We start from the raw sequence: 12,257 nt of genomic DNA on the forward strand, positions 1-12,257 counted from the left end.
TTTATGATCTTGTACAAATCCATTAGAGTTTAGAATTTTAGAAGTTGTTTCTTGCCAGCTTGCGTATATATCCATGTGTTTGCTATGTGCATGTGTGAAATCTCTAGGAACAGTTTGTCTGATTCAGATCATTTTACAGGGTGGATGCTAATTGATGCTCAAAATGTGCAATGCATGTACTGTTACATCTTTTTTGAGCTGATTACCATCTTTCTTACTCTAATTTTTGCTATAACTCTTAGCTACAATGTGTCATCGAACTGATTTTGTTTACAGCATGGGTTCAACATACGAGAACTAGTGAAGAATATGAATTATTCTATGCATTAAAGTTTTGCTTCTCATAAATCTAAATATGTCATGTGCACTTGGCGAAACAATCAGCAGAACTTGGAAAAAAAGTTTCAATTTCTAGATTAACTTCTGCTCAGAGGTAAATCCGGCAGAGTAGTAAAAGAACTAGATGCACGTGTTGTTCGACAAAGTGCAGCTGATTAGCAAAAGAGTCGGCAGAACTTGGAAAAATAGGTGCACAGCGCAACACATCTAGTTTTTGAACCTTATATTTAGCTTGCATTATGAGCTCATAAATCTGAATAAGTCATGTGCACTTAGCAAAACAGTCAGCAGAACTTGAAAGAACAGGTTTAGTTTTGAGATTAACTTATATTCAGAGGTAAATACAGCGGAGCAAGGGGTAAAATAACTTCAGAAAGCTATCTAAGATCTCCAAGAAAAAGAAGAATAGTTACTGAAACTTAACCCTTGTGCATTAGCAAAGAACAGTACAGACAGGTTTAGTTTCCAGATTAACTTCTATTCGAAGGTAAATGCGGCAGAGTATAGGGGTAAAAGAACTTCAGAGCTACAGAAGATTCCCAAGAAAGAAAAGGATGGTTACTGAAACTTAAACCTTGCTCAGAACATAACAACAGATGCTATAATTTGGTTGCAGTTTTTCATAAGAAATATTAAGTTTGTTTCGGTAAGTAAATTAAGTAACACACCACACTGACATGGGGAAAAGCCTGATGACAGAACTCACTGAAGGAGCGTGAAAGCTAGATTTTGATGTATCAAGTCCAATTGCCAGCTATGTCAAACCATGATCAGACATTACTTGGTATCCTATGTCAAGCCAACCTGTTCCCTCTTCCTCAATTACACATTCAATATTTATAGTTAATCATAACTCGTTGACATAAACACTAGAACAGAACTCTGCAATATTAGAACATAACTAGTTAATTCACAAGCCACCGCCTTGTGAAATCTATGAATACCGCTTCCAGTTGCTTGCAACAGCTCTTTGTAGTTGACTGCAGCTCCCGCTGCTCTAAACCCATTATACCATCCCAAGTCATGGAATGTGTGAGAGGAAAGGCCTGAACATCCACGCCTCCTTGAAAACTTGCTTACCTGCAAGCTGGTGCCATGTTTAGTCTGAGAAATTGTGAATAAATTTCAGAATCGGTGCTCATCCTATGCAAGTTGCAACTGGTAGGATAACGAAAGAAATTTATGTCGCTCACCAATAGATTGTTTCATATATATATATATATATATATATATATATATATATATATATATATATATATATATATATATATATATATATATATATATATATATATATATATATATATATATATGCCTGAGGTGATGCCCATGCCTCCTTCAGGTGAACTACAAAATTACAACAACAATTAACAGATATCATCCATGGTCGATGATTCGAATTAGCATGTCTACAAAGTACAAACCAACATAGCAGAAGCTTGCTACGGCTGACGGTGCCCAGCTGATGAAATGAACTTGAACAGCCAGGAACTCATTCATGCACTTCGAACTGAAATCCTTCCTGTTTTGTCTTGTCTGAATACCCTCCCAAAGGTGGTGGCCAGCCACAGTAGCATTGAGCTGGATCCTCCCTCAGTCCCTTCTCCCTTGAGTGAACACGGACAACTGCCACGGTCTTGGCCATATCATCTGTCTCCGGCCGTATCTTAACCTCGCAGAAATCCACACACGATCGCCGTCCTTAATACCCTCATCCGATCGATCTGTAGGAGACTACGCCTACGTGCCAGCATGCCACGGAACGCCCCGGCCGCCGTCAGGGAAGGCCCCAGCCTCCCGCCGGAGCTGCTGGACAACATCCACGACCGCATCGCCTTCGCCGCGGTCTCCGCAGCATCCTGCGGCGGCGACGACGACGTATTCAAGCCGTCCGCACCATGGCTCCTACTCCCCGGCAAGACCACGGAGACCGTCGAGCTCTTCTCCGTCGCCGACCGGCGGGCCGCAACCGTGCACGCCTTGGACCCCGCGCTGCGAGGCCACTTAGTCTAGTCCTCGGCTCCTCTCGCGGGTGGCTCGCCACGGCCGACGACCTGGGCCAGATCTACCTCGTCAACCCCGCAACCGGCGAGCAGCACGCGCTCCCGCACATCGCCACCATGGGCGTCTTCAACGACCGCAGGTGGCCCCACGCCACGACTCGTTCACCGTGCGTGTACGGTGCTTTCTGACCATCCGGTACGGCCACGGGCCGCCGTTCCCAGACAGTTCCTTGGGGCGTGAGGGGTACGGGGGCTACTCGTTCGCCCCCAACTATATGTTCTACCGGAAGGTTGTCCTGTCCCCGCGCCGCCCCGGCAGCTACGGCACCGCCATGCTTATCCTCTGGGATGTTTTCGGCGCCCCGGCGGAGGACGGTGTGTGGAAGCTGGCGCGGTCGGAGGATGGAGTCGAGGACGCCATCCACCACGACGGCCAGTTTTACTCCGTCTCCTACTCGGGTGTTGTCGAGGTGTGGCAGCGTGGCAGCGTGACGCGGAGTCTGGCGGCGAGTACACAAGCACGGCTGTCACGCCAAGGCTGGCCATGGAAGAAGGCAGCTCGCGCCGGCATCTCAAGTACCTGGTGGCAGCACCGGGTGGGCGGCTGATGGTGGTGCTCAAGTACGGCCGTGTGACCAAGAAGCGGTACGGCCGGGAAGGGTGGACGTGCTCCTTCAAGGTCCATGTCCTTGGTGACGACGGGCAGTGGAATGAGACGAGGGACATCGGTGACGTCGTGCTGTTCGTCGGGGTGAACAAGTCGATGTGCGTGCCGACAAGGGGGCGCCCGGAGATTGAGGCCGGCTGCGTCTATTTCACAGACGACAGACTCAGCGGCGTGCGCAAGGAGTTTTCCTCGCGCGTGGATGATGACGATGTTGACGTTCGTGCTGTCGGGGTGTACAGCCTCAAGGACGACACGGTGAAGAAGATGGAGGCGCTCGGGCAAGAGTGCAACAGGTGCAGGTTCTCATCGCCGCCGGTGTGGATCACACCTTCTATCCCATGATAGCAGCAAGGTTGATCCTGTTTGAAGTAACTAGGTTCAGCATTTTTGCTTAAGATCGCTAGCAGGTTCAAGGTAGACAGATGTGTATGTGCAGAATGAAATGTTTCGGTCATAATTTTTAGCTCCTCACTCATATGTTTGTTGCTGATTAAGATCATTTTGCCTAAGATGGGTAGCGGGTTGAAGGTAAACAGATCATTTTTGGGCAATGTGGCTAGCTCGCAATGATATCATATTTATTGCCCAAGCATCGTCCTCCAATGGTCTCATATCATTCTGTCGGCACTGGAGAAAACTGTGGAAGGAGAAGCTTCAGGCTGAAACTGACATTGCTTCACGAAATCAACTAATGAGGCTGCTGCCTTTTGTAGTGCAATCTTGTACTAGGAGTTACAAGTGAGGATGTAAACCAGCAATCCCTTCTAGGTTTCTTCCTTCTAATTCTAATACACTGTGTGATAAGCTAAGGTGGAGAGAACGGCTGTGAGGAGAAACTCCAGACTGATTTCGGTGGGGGGCTCGTCAAGCTTCAGGAAAAATCACTGGGTGACGCTACTGCTTTTATTTTCCTTTCCTTTTTCAGGAGTTATATGTTAGCATGTTATGTTGGGGAGCTGCCTTTATCTTCCTGATGAAAACTGTTTTCTTTTGTGTTTCTGTGTACTCCCTCCGTCCGGAAATACTTGTCATCAAAATGGATAGAAGGGGATGTATCTAGATGCATTTTAGTTCTAGATACATATCTTTTTATCCATTTTGATGACAACTATTTTCGGACGGAGGGAGTACCTGTTATGTAAGACCAGGAAACCACCAAAAATGCATGTTATTTTAGTACAGCCGAAAATGCGTGTCAGCATCCTTGGCATGGCGACCACACCAGCTCTGCAGTATGATTGGGGTGATTGTAAGGGATTTTGGGGGTTCCATCTGTTAGAGTGTGGACTAGCTTCCCACTTGGATTGCACGATCGCCTCTCCCCATGTCCTGCCGCGGTTGCACCCGGCTCCCCTATTTATGTACTCCTCTCTGTATTCTGTAACCACAACTGAACAATCAAGCATTTTACATGGTATCAGATATCCGATCCATCTCTCCCCTCCCACGATCGCCATGACGAATCCAGGCGAACCACCCAACACCGACGGCCAGCCAACCCTACCTCCAAACGGCGGCGGCCAGCCTACTCTTCCCCTCACCGTCGGCCAGCCCACACCTTCTTCCCCAGTCATCCAGCCTGCCATTCCCTCCACTCTCTCCTTCAGCGATACGATCACTGACATCACTCCTTTCATCCCCATTGTTCTTGATCTCCACAGCCACAACTACTATCATTGGAGGCATCTCTTCGAGATCCATCTTGGTCGCTGTTCTCTCCTTCATCACATCACCGGCGATACACCACCGGCCCCCGCCAATCCCAGATGGCTCAAGGATGATCTTGCCATTATTCAGTGGCTGTAAACCCGCATCTCCACCGAGCTCTTCAACCTTGTGGTGACCGATGGTGCCACCGCCTGTGACATCTGGCTCGAGCTCCGCCGGCTGTTTCAGGACAACCGCGACGCTCGCATCTCCGCGCTCAACAGGAGCTCCGCACCATCACTCAAGGTGATCGCCCTGTCGGCGTTTCTGCCAACGCATCAAAGCCATCGGCGACGAGCTGCGTGAGCTCGGCGAGGTGGTTGCCGACCGCTCCCTCCTTCATGCGCTCATGGGTGGCCTCGACGACCGCTTCGCCCAGCAGGCGACCTTGATCCCCATGCTCCGGCCTCTGCCAACGCTTGCCGAGGCGCGCTCCATGCTCCAGATGGAGGAGCAGAATCAGGCGCGCAAGGCCAGCACGCCTCGCCTCTTCCACACCTCGGCTCGCCCTGCTCCGACTCCTGCGGGTTCGTCCGCGGCTTCCTCTCCGGCGCCTCCAGCACCTCAACCGCCGCCGGGGTGGCGCCCCAGCCCCAACTACAAGGGCAAAAACCCGATCTATCGGCCACCAAAGCAGGGATCGGCGTCTTCTTCGTCGAGCTCTACTCCTGCACCGCCAACCGCTGCACCATCTCCTGCGCCTTCCTCACCGGCTCGCTCGACATGGCGCCCTCCACACGATCCCTGGACGGGGCTCGTGCAGGCTTGGCCCATGCCATGGTCCGCACCCTCCCCGTACGGTGCTCCGCCGGCCTACACCGGCGCTTGGGTGCCCGGCCTTCGCCCTTCCACCGGCGCTCCTGGGCTCCTGGGCTCTCGTCCACCACAGCAAGCCTACACCGCCTATGCTCCTCTGTACCAGGCCACGGCGGCGCCAACGGCGCACTCCTTGTACCCCTACGGGATGCCCACACCATCAACCTGGGAGCACGCTGCATCACCAGCGCCATCGCCACCTCAGCCACCCGCTGCTGCTGCTGCTCCTTCATCTTCGACCGCGCCGGCCTGGGATCAGGCAGCCTTCATCGCCGCCATGAACTCTCTCACCACCCAAGACGCAGGTAACGAGTGGATCTTCGACTCTGGTGCATCTGCGCATATGTCTGCATCTAGTAGCTCGCTTTCTTCCATTCAGCCCTCTCTTCTCTTTCCCTCCATTACTCTTGGTAATGGTTCCACTGTCCCTGTCTCTTGTGTCGGCACTTCCTCTATCCCTTCCTCTCACTCCCCTCTTCTTCTTCGCGAGGTAACCTCATCTCAGTTTGCCGTTTCACTATTGATAACCAAGTTTCTGTGGAATTTGACCCTTTTGGCTTGAGTGTGAAGGATCTTCGCACCCGGATGGAGCTGGCGCGCTTTGATAGTTCGGGCGATATGTACACCGTCCACGGCGCCTCCACTCCTTTGCCCCATGCCATGCTCGCCTCCATCAGTCTGTGGCATCGACGGCTTAGCCACCCCAACCATGCTACTACAACCACCCTCCTCGACGCGTTTAGGATCCCTTATAGTCGTGACTCTCATGACTCATCTCTTTATCAATCGTGTCAATTAGGCAAGCATGTTAGGCTGCCTTTTAGTTCTTCTACTACCAGTAGCTCTTTCCCTTTTGAACTGTTGCATTGTGACTTGTGGACATCACCTATCCCTAGTGTATCCGGTTTCAAGTACTATCTTGTTGTTCTTGACGATTACTCTCACTTTATATGGACCTTTCTCCTCCGAGCGAAATCTGATGTTCACAGCTTGTTTGTCAACTTCCAGCGTTACGTTTCCACTCACTTCTCTCTTCCCATTCGCTTCTTGCAATGTGATAATGGTCGCGAGTTCGACAACACCCGCACCGTGAATTTTTTCTTCACCACGACATTCTTCTCCGGTTTTCATGTCCCTACACCTCGCCCCAAAATGGGAAAGCTGAACGCTCACTTCGCATGATCAACGGCATTCTCCGTACCCTACTCATCCACGCATCCATGCCTCCTTAATATTGGGTTGAAGCGCTTCGGCATGCCACATATTTACTTAATGTCTGGCCCACCAAAACTTGTCCTCGCTTCTCTCCCTATGAGTCTCTCTTCCTAGCCCCACCCACCTACGCCGATCTTCGTACTTTCGGCTGTCTATGCTTTCCCAAATTATCTGCCACCACTGATAACAAACTTTCACCTCGTTCCTTGCCCTGTGTCTCGCTCGGTTTTTCTGATTCCCACAAAGGCTATCGCTGCCTCCATCTTCCTACAGGTCGTGTTATTCTGTCTCGCCACGTCACGTTTGATGAAACCATTTTTCCTTTCGCCACTCACGCAACCCCCAACTTTTCTGTCCCAATTTCCAGCGCTGTCACCCCTTCACCACGCTCTTCAGCGATCGACATGCATGGCGCTGTTGACATGCATGGCACTGTTCATCTGGACCCTACTCACCCACTGCATGCCCAAGATTCGCCACCCACTACCGCTTCCGCAATCGACCAACCCAGCCACGGCGATCTCTCGGATCGCCCGCCACCCAGCTCCCCGGGCCCCGCCACTCCACCACACCGCTCCCCAGGCCCCGCTACTCCACCAACCAGCTCACCCGGTCCCTCCACTCCACCTACCAGCTCTCCAGGCCCCGCCACTCCACCAATCCCGACTCCTTCTTCTGATTCAGCTGGCCCCTCCATGCCACCGACTGCTGTTCCCGTTCCCATTCCTCGTAACGCCCACACCATGCGCACACGCAGCAAGTCTGGCTTTGCCCAACCTGTTGATCGCCTCAACCTCACAGCTTCCACATCTCCTATCTCCCCCATTCCCACCTCGTACAAAGCATCCCTCCTCGATCCGAACTGGTTCCAAGCCATGAAAGAAAAATATGATGCCCTTCTTCTCAATAACACCTGGTCGCTCATTCCTCGACCTCCTGGTGCCAACGTAGTCTCTGGGAAATGGGTGTTTCGTCATAAATTCCATTCGGATGGTTCCCTCTCCCGCTACAAGGCTCGCTGGGTTTGTCGTGGCGATTCCCAGCAACCCGGCATCGATTTCGACGAGACATTCTCTCCGGTCGTCAAACCTAGCACCATCCGTGTAGTTCTCAGCTTAGCCGTCTCCTCCTCCTGGCCCATTCACCAACTCGATGTCAAAAACGCCTTCCTACACGGCTCTCTCACTGAAACCGTTTACTGCCGGCAGCCGCTTGGGTTTTCCCACTCTTCCTATCCTGATCACGTCTGCCATCTCCAAAAATCCTTGTATGGCCTTAAACAAGCACCCAGAGCTTGGTTTCAACGGTTTGCCTCGTTCATCCAGAGTCTCGGATTCATTCCCTCACGTTCTGACTCCTCTCTGTTCATCTACCACTCTTCCACCCACACTGCATATTTACTCTTATATGTTGATGACATAGTGTTGACGGCCTCCTCTGACTCTTTTCTCACTCACATCATCTCTTCTCTGCGCCAAGAATTCTGCATGACTGACCTCGGTCCTCTTCACCATTTTCTTGGTATAGCTGTCTCACGCTCTTTCGCTGGCCTCTTCCTCTCCCAACGCCAGTATGCTATTGAGCTGCTCTCCAAGTCCGGCATGCTGGAATGCCATCCTACACGCACACCTGCTGAGACCGGTGCCAAATTGTCTTCCGCCGGAGAACCCGTTCCCAACGCCACCCTATATCGTAGCATTACTGGCACCCTTCAGTATATCACTCTCACTAGGCCTGAAATCACCTATGCTGTTCAACAAGCATGCCTATACATGCATGACCCACGTCTTCCACATATGAACCATGTCCGCCGCATCCTTCGATACCTCAAAGGTACTCTTGATCATGGTCTCTCCATCACTCCATTCTCTCCAACCTCTCTCACAGCTTACTCGGATGCAGACTGGGCGGGATGCCCTGATACACGTCGATCTACCTCGGGATACTGTGTTTATTTGGGTGATAATCTGATTTCATGGTCGTCGAAGCGGCAGCTTACTGTTTCCAGGTCGTCTACGGAGGCTGAGTATCGCTCGGTCGCTCATACAGTGGCGGAGACTGTTTGGATTCGACAACTACTCATCGAGCTTCACCGACCTCTGCACCATGCTACTATTGTCTATTATGACAATATTTCCGCAGTGTACATGTCATGTAATCCTGTGCAGCATCGTAGAACTAAGCACATCGAGATAGACATCCATTTTGTTCGCGAGAAGGTAGCTCTAGGTGAGGTTCGAGTTCTGCATGTTCCTACTTCCGCCCAGTTTGCCGACATCTTCACCAAAGGGCTTCCAACAGCAGCCTTCCTCGACATACGCTCCAGTCTCAACATCGTCGACGCCGCCGCTGACACTGCGGGGGGGGGGGGGGGGGGGGGGGTTAGAGCGTGGACTAGCTTCCCACTTGGATTGCACGATCGCCTCTCCCCACGTCCTGCTGCGGTTGCGCCCGACTCTCTGTATTCCTCTATTTATGTACTCCTCTCTGTATTCTGTAACCACAACTGAACAATCAAGCATTTTACACCATCCATGTTCAGTTCCCTTCCATGTTGATCATGCAGAATTACGGATCCAGCTGTGGGTGCAAGTTGCTTTTCCCCTGCAGGATTGGGTGTACCGACTTGTGTAGTTGGTGTACAACAATGTGCTGTTATTGGGGCTTACCAGTTTGCAATGTTTTCCTTGCTCTCCTGTGGCAATATTGGCACTTAGAAGATGATGACCTAACTCGGATTCTCCTTGAGGACATCACAATGGATGATGCAAAATCGAGTTTCTGATGCTCCTTTGCCTAGTTTCTTCTCCTTCTGTGTGCTGCTACATTTCTATGTACTTGTATTTGGACCATCACATTTCCTGTTTCAGTGATTTGGTGCTAATTTTGTTTTAGGCTAATTTGGCTTGTATGGTTTTGCCTAAATTGGATGGTTGCTTGCAAATAACCTTGCACCCTTGGGACCGTGACACACCAGTTGATTTGTTTAGCTAGTCTTGTTTTTACTAACTTTGATTGGTCGGAAGTTCCTTGTCCATTGAGCATTTTTCTTCAGATATGCCTTTATAGAAGCGAACACTTTTTTCCTACTTTTCTGCCTAACATGCTAAACTATCTTAATAACCGTCTTGAGGCTTGATTTCGAATTGGTTCTCACGTTGCCTGAATTTTGTTATCAAACTTCAGCTTGAATATTGCAGCCTGATATGGGCGGATTATTAACATTGTGATTAAGCATTTCTCTGCGGCTCACTAACGGTCATCCGCTCTATAGTGGCGTGATGGATCGTAGGGCGAAACTGAGAAGGGAAGAATGCGGCAGAGGGGACAGAGCACGCCGGCATTAGACTTTGGGAGAGGAGGACCATGAGTAGCAAGTCGAAAGGAATGGAGGGGCTAAATCTTATTTGACGCATTGAGCGTGATAATGCCGGCATTTTGCACAGACGGAGCGACGCTGGCGCTTGGGTGGGCTGGGACATTTTAGCTAGCATAGGGACTACAGCAGTCAGGTTTTTGCGAATCATCCAGAAGGTTTTGCCTCGTTGTTACCGGATTGATCTTTTTTTGGTTTTTCTTTTTCCCTTTCTTTTCTTTACTGGTTCTTTCAGTTTTTTCTGTTGTTTTGTGTTCCGTTTTTTCTTTTTGAAAAATCTTCAGAAATTTTCAAAATTGTTTGTAAATTTTTAAAAATGTTTTAATTATTTTAGACATGTTAAAAATACAAAATATGGTTGAATATTCAAAAAATGTTTGGAATTTCAAATATTGATTGGATTTAAAAATGTTCGGAAAAATGTTTAGAAAAAAATAAAACAAAAAATGTTCCTGGTTTTCACAATTCAAAAAAATGCGTTTTTCATAGAATGTTTAAATTTTTGGATTTTTTTTCAGAAAAACTCACGTTTTTTAGAATGTTCTCATTTTTTGGAAATGTTCAGATTTTCTTAAATGCCGCAACATTTTTTTAAGTGTGTCCAACTTTTAAAAACAGGTTTAAAAAAAAGAAAAGTCATGTTTTTCAGAAACCGACCAATAAACTGATTGCTATGAAAAAAATCTCGATGGTTTCTCTTGCTACGTTGGCTATATTCTCTTAATGGGCCCTATCAATGCCTATCTGTCAAGTACCGAGGACATATCTTACTAGCACCCCCTCAAAAAAATCTCTTAGTAGCAAGAAGAATTACTTTTTCGCCACGAGCTCCTCGAATGTCCAAACTTCACAAAATTTTGCATGAAGTTCGCACACACAAGCATCTTCCACCACAAAAAAAAATGGAGTTTTTTAAAATTTCAAATCTCGGTACTGTTCATGCCCGGGCTCATCTGAGCCCGGGCACCAAATCGCCACTCTCTACTACTATGCATTAATCTTCTGATCTATTAATTACTACTAATACTATGTATCATAGATTACCTTTGCCTGTATAAACTAGAGGTAACCCTCTTCTGTATGAACCACTATGTTGCAACTCAATTCTACCACCAAACCTTAAAACAAGAATACCTTATCAATTCATATGGTGCAGCATGCCGCCGCCTTAAAACAAGAATACCTTATCAATTCTTGTGGTGCAGCATGCCGCCGCGCACTAAACGCTAGTCGTCATTGATCCATATATCACATAACATACATAGCATAAAATACATACATGCTCCTAAAAAGGCAATTCATAATCTTGGATTAAGTGCCACCACAGGGATCCTGAAAGATAGGTAGTTCACAATCTCCTATTAGCAGCATTCATGTCAATGCCAAGCAATGTTGGTGACGATATTGATGCACCAGCTCTAGTTTTTAACCACTGAGGTATGTCACTATGCTCAGCGTTTCCTCTTAAGGCCGCACCGCGGGAGGAGGTACCCCATGACATCCTGCAAGGTCGCTTTCTTATTCTCCTTGTTGTTCCACAGCTCGGGCACTGGAGTTCGGCCGCTAGGGTTGTACTCATTCATCTCACGCAGAGCACCAACCACAAGCGCGTACGCCTCTTCGCCACACTTTTCTTTCAGTTCTCGCAGCTTCTCACCATCCTCGAGAAGAATTACCTAGCACCAATGCACACATCATTAGATCAGAATAAATGAGAGATACTGAGTCCATTTTGAAAGTGGGAGATGTTAACAAACAGCTTCAAAACTTACAACGACCTTGTGGCTGGGCTGGCTTGCAAATTATTCATATAAATAGGAATTGCATACCATGCAAATGTTGTCTGAACCTGAAATACTACTACTACGTACCACAGTACAACAAAACATGGCGAACAAAAACTGTTTATGCATTCTCAAAAAAGAAAAAAAGAAAAACTGTTTATGTGTGTTACAAGACGAAGACACTGGTATGCTTACCACAAGTTCAGAAGAAAACTCTTGTCGAGCTTTGAGCTCCAACCATCGATGTATTATGGGAAATTTCAAAAGCTAAGAGACGAGATGTGGGTGGAAAAGGTTTAAAACAAGGGTGGAAAAGGTTTAAAACAAGGGGATCCAAGTTCCCCCATGCT

General features: G+C 48.5%; 1 non-coding gene across 1 annotated transcript; it reads left to right on the forward strand.

Moving 5' to 3' along the window:
* Positions 1 to 9,461: 9,461 nt before the first annotated feature.
* On the forward strand, positions 9,462 to 9,536 carry LOC123072866 (small nucleolar RNA snoR60). The gene has a single exon (XR_006435458.1). It is a non-coding gene; the product is annotated as a small nucleolar RNA snoR60 (small nucleolar RNA).
* Positions 9,537 to 12,257: the final 2,721 nt, after the last annotated feature.

This window comes from Triticum aestivum, chromosome 1A (assembly GCF_018294505.1).
Source record: "Triticum aestivum cultivar Chinese Spring chromosome 1A, IWGSC CS RefSeq v2.1, whole genome shotgun sequence".
Classification (NCBI taxonomy): Eukaryota; Viridiplantae; Streptophyta; class Magnoliopsida; order Poales; family Poaceae; genus Triticum; species Triticum aestivum.